The 4,742-nt window shown below is 26.4% G+C and overlaps 1 protein-coding gene across 3 annotated transcripts in view; it reads left to right on the top strand.

Annotated features, from left to right (window-relative positions):
• The window catches only part of gria3a (glutamate receptor, ionotropic, AMPA 3a), a 73,098-nt gene extending 71,840 nt beyond the window's left edge, over window positions 1–1,258 (top strand). For all 3 annotated transcript variants that reach the window (XM_086142522.1, XM_086142518.1, XM_086142517.1), the window contains one exon: window positions 88–1,258. The gene's annotated coding sequence lies outside the window, so the exon portion shown is untranslated. The remainder of the gene's footprint in view (window positions 1–87) is intronic.
• The last annotated feature ends 3,484 nt before the right edge of the window (window positions 1,259–4,742 follow it).

The following is a 4,742-nucleotide window of genomic DNA, read 5'->3' on the forward strand; positions in this document are numbered from 1 at the left end:
GTATGACAAGTAATGAATGAATGAATGAATGCATTAATTTTTTTTCCGCACTTTCCCTGACGTGGAACCCAAATGTTGTCTTTGCAGAGTGAAATCCGAGGACCCCCCCGACACACACACACACACACACACACACACACCCACACACACACCCGGAGGCCGCGGCGCTTTTTTTCCATCATCAGCCCGGACGGGAGCCGAGGGGTCGCCGGGGGCAACCGCCTCCGGAAAAACATAGGATTTTCCTCTCGTAGTGCCTTACGGAGCATTCGGCGTCATGGCAACGCAATTTAAAACAAGAATCAACAAAATGAGTCGTAATCGGAATTATTGTCGTAAATTTTTTTTTTTTTTTTTTTTTGGAGCGGGGTCGGGTTGGGGAGATGTTTTTATATTTAAAAAAAAAAAAAAAAAAGCCATGATTTGCTATTTAAACATCCTGACGACGAGGAAGCTCTGAATCCTTCACGGACGTATTTTTGTGGTGAAACTTCAACCGGATCAATGTTCTGCTTAGTGGAGTCACTTCTCTTGTTTTAATATAAGATGTTTTTCAGTGTCATATTTAGGACGAGCATCTCTCGGTAGGTTAAGTGTTAATAAATCGGACGTCGTTCCCTCCAACACCCCCTTCCCCGAACCCCCTCCTTTATTTTTAATTATTTTTATTTAAATCTGACCAACAGGCCGCGTGAGAGCAAACAAAAAAAAAAGTAGTGTCATAAAGGCGGGGTCAAAGGTCAAATAAGATTTTTTTTTTTTTTTTTTTTTTTTTAATGCAACGCCGCGTTTAAAAACTGAGCTTTGTAAAACTCTTAAGAGGCTGTACACTCCGCAGCTGTCGATCAACATTTTTTTTTTTTTTTTTTTTGGAAAAAGACACAAATGCGTAGACATGGTTTGTACAAAGCTGACTTTTTATAAAGCGAGACGAGGAAAAAAAAAAAAAAAAAAAAAAAAAAACAAGCTCGGATTCGACGTCCTCCTCCTCCTCATCGTCGTCCTGGTCGTGGCCGGATAAAGTGCATGTGATGTCGGCGGAGGTGGATTCCTACCGAGCCGAAAAACTGCAGAGCGGAAACGGGTTTTCGGTGTTTTCTTTGGAAAGAAGAAGGAAAAAAAAAAAAAGGGAAGACTTTTGTTTTGTCCTTTTTCCGACTCGTGACCTCAGCCGTGAGCTGCATGTGGGCCGGCGGAGCCTCGGAGCTCCTGTACAGAACATTTTATTACATTTCCTTAATAAAAAACTACAAGCTGGTTTATATTCATCTCTCGCCCAGTTGTTGTTTTTTTTTTTACAGCTTAATAAAGGTGTAACGACCGGTGGGAGCGGAACGGCGACAACAATACAACGTTATTCTCGCTTCTCTGAAAGGAAATTATATTAACATAATTGCAATTATTATTTTTTTTGTTTTATTTATTTTGTAGCCTTTTATCTATTAAGTTTATCTATAGCTAAATGTATTCGTATCATTTTTTTTTTTATTATTATTACTGATGATTCAAATTTTTCATTTACTGAATGTATTAATATCAATTTTTATTATTATTACTGATGATTCAAACATTCCATTTCACTTTTTTTATTGTTTTTAAATAATGAAATTGCAAAAATATGAATAATTGAAAAATATAATAATGTAACTATGTTCTTACTATTTAACTCAGACAGAACTGGTAACGGGATAAAATATAGACTTAATTACAATTAATCAAATGGTCATGCAAGTTAGAAAGTAATGTAAAAATGTATATATAAATATTAAACTGCATATCTAATTAAGAAACAACAAAAATGTTGACAGGAATATAGAATATAAGATTATCTATCATTAATAACTACTAATGTGGTGATAATGTTGAAATTAGAAAAAAATATTCACAAAATTATTAATTTTTTCATTTCATCAAACAGAAATGAAACCTACTAGAATATAGATTATAGATTCATTAATTGCAATTCAGTAAATTATATTGAAATAAGGAAATAGACATTTAAAAAAATAATAATAATAAAAAATTTCACTAATTTCCCAAGGTATAACTCTAACAGAAATTAAACTGCTGACAGGAATACATATTGTAAATTAATTTATCATTAATTAAAATGAATGAAATGATCATATTGAAATGAGATAACAAAATAAAAAAAAGTTACTGTATACTCAAAATGAAACTCCAAAAATGAAGCTTGTGACAGGAATAAAGATTATAAATGATTTAAATCATTAATTCCGAAAAAATTAAAAAAAAACTATCAATCATTTTAGAAATAATATGGAAAGATCTATCTTGATTGTAAATATGTAACTACAACAGAAAAAAATGATACATTTGTGATGAAAATTCTGATAAAACTCCAACAACACACCAAATGAAAATGAAATTAGGATAATATAAATATATATTTATATTATATATTCTTATTCATTTATATTAATATAAATATATATTTATATTATATATTTATAAATATATACAATTAATATATTAATCTAAATATTTAACTGCTTTCTCAATATAGAGCTCTGAAAGAAATTAAAGTGGTGATGGGAATACAGATTATATAAATCTATCATTAATAACAATTAAAGAAATTATAACGTTGAAATCAGAAAGAAAAAAAATTTACAAAATAAAATATAAATGAAATTGTTTTCTCATGTGACACCAACAGATATGAAACCTACCAAAATATAAATTATACCGTCAACTATCATTAATTACAATTCATACAATTATTGTATAACTATATATTTTAAAATTATTAAGATGTAAAATAATCTGAAAATATGTAACAATAACAAGCTGAAATAGTAATAATAAATACACATTTTAAAAATAATATATAAATATTTAACTGTATTCCCAATATATTACTTGAAGAGAAATTATGTGCAAGTAATTAAATGATAATACAGAAGTAAAAAAAGGATGTAAAAAATGATACATAAATATTTAACTGTATACCTAATAAATAAACACAAAAAAAAAGAAAAATTGGGGAATATGGATTGTAAATTAATCTATCATTCAAAATAAATAAAATGATAAAGTTGAAATTCGATTTTTTTTAACAAAATTACAGTTCTCAATTATGAGTTTTTAATGATCATTAATTGCAACTAATTAAATTATGATACTGAAGTAAGGAAATATACGTTTAAAAAAATATATAAGGATTAAGCTGAATTGTCAAAATATAAATCTAGAAGTTAATTATGGTTAATTAAATGAGGTATTGAAATTAGAAAAAAAAAGATAATTATAAATATTTAACTGTATATTCACAAAACTCCAACAGAAATGAAATGGTTACTGGCAAATAAATTACACATTAATCTATCTAAATTGCAATTAATTAGGTGATAAAATTCAAAAATAATATAATATTTTTATATTTATATATATATATATATTAACATTTATCTATTATATTACATTTCTCAATAACTGACAGAAATTAAACTATATAAAATAAACTATTAAACAACTAGTGACAGGAATATAGAATATAAATTGGTCAATCATTAATTACAATTACATAATATTGAAACTGGTGACTGGAACATTGATTATATATTAGTCTGTCATTAATACAAATTCATAAAATAATATAGAATTTGAAAAAAATGTACAAAATAAAATATAAATCTTAAAATGTTTTGAATCTAACGGCAATATATTTTATCAAAATATATACTTTTCTTGATATAAAGCTCAATAACATTCAAATTAGAGAAAGATTTACAAAATACACAAACACATATATATATATATATATATATATATATATATGTGTTTTTCTCATGAAAATAACAGAAATGAAACTGGTGACTGGAATATACATCACACATTAGACTATCATTAATTGCTTATACTCAAATGATTTTGGACAAAAAAAATGGGAAAACAAATAACAATAATAACTTTAACATTAAACTTAATTCTCAATTTATTACCCCACCCGAAATTAAACTGTTGACAGGAATAGATTTTAAAGGAATCTAATATTAATTACACTTAATAAAATATTTAAAATGAGGAAAAAAATCACAGAATATGATTATTAAATTATTAAATTGGTGACAGGATTATAGATATTATAAATATGTATATATTAATGTGTATTATAGATATATAGATATTATGTATATTTTACTGTATTATATGATTTTATCTATTATATTGAAGAATAAAATTAATTTAAAAAAAAATCTAAAATTAAATTAAAATTAAAATTTAAACGTTTAACCGTGTTATCAAAATATATCCCCAACAGAAATGTTTTACAATTAAACTATAATGATTTTGGAAAAGAATGACAGAATAGAATTTAAATGCTGACTGGCATAAATACATTTATCCATCTTTCATTGTGATTAATCAAGTGAAATTAAAATTGAGAAAATATACAATTCAGAAATATATTAAAAAAAAGATCCGCTTTCTCAATATATAACTGACAGATATTAAACTGGTGACCGAAATATAGAATAAATCAATCTCTCATTACAATTAAATATTAAAATTAGAAAAAAAATGTGTATAATAAAATATAAACTATCATGTAAGCTACCACAACATAGACTATACATTTTTTTGCAATTCTTCCATTCAATCAAAATTCATTTTACACAATTATTTTAAATGCCAGAAAGTGAAAGTTTTAAATGCCAGAAAGTTTGAGAAAGTGAAAGACGCAAAGAGGAGAGGATAAGAAGAGACCAAGCAGAATG

Source organism: Fistularia commersonii, chromosome 35 (genome assembly GCF_037954325.1).
Source record: "Fistularia commersonii isolate RoL2024-O1a breed Wild chromosome 35, RoL_Fcom_v1.0, whole genome shotgun sequence".
NCBI classification, from domain to species: Eukaryota; Metazoa; Chordata; class Actinopteri; order Syngnathiformes; family Fistulariidae; genus Fistularia; species Fistularia commersonii.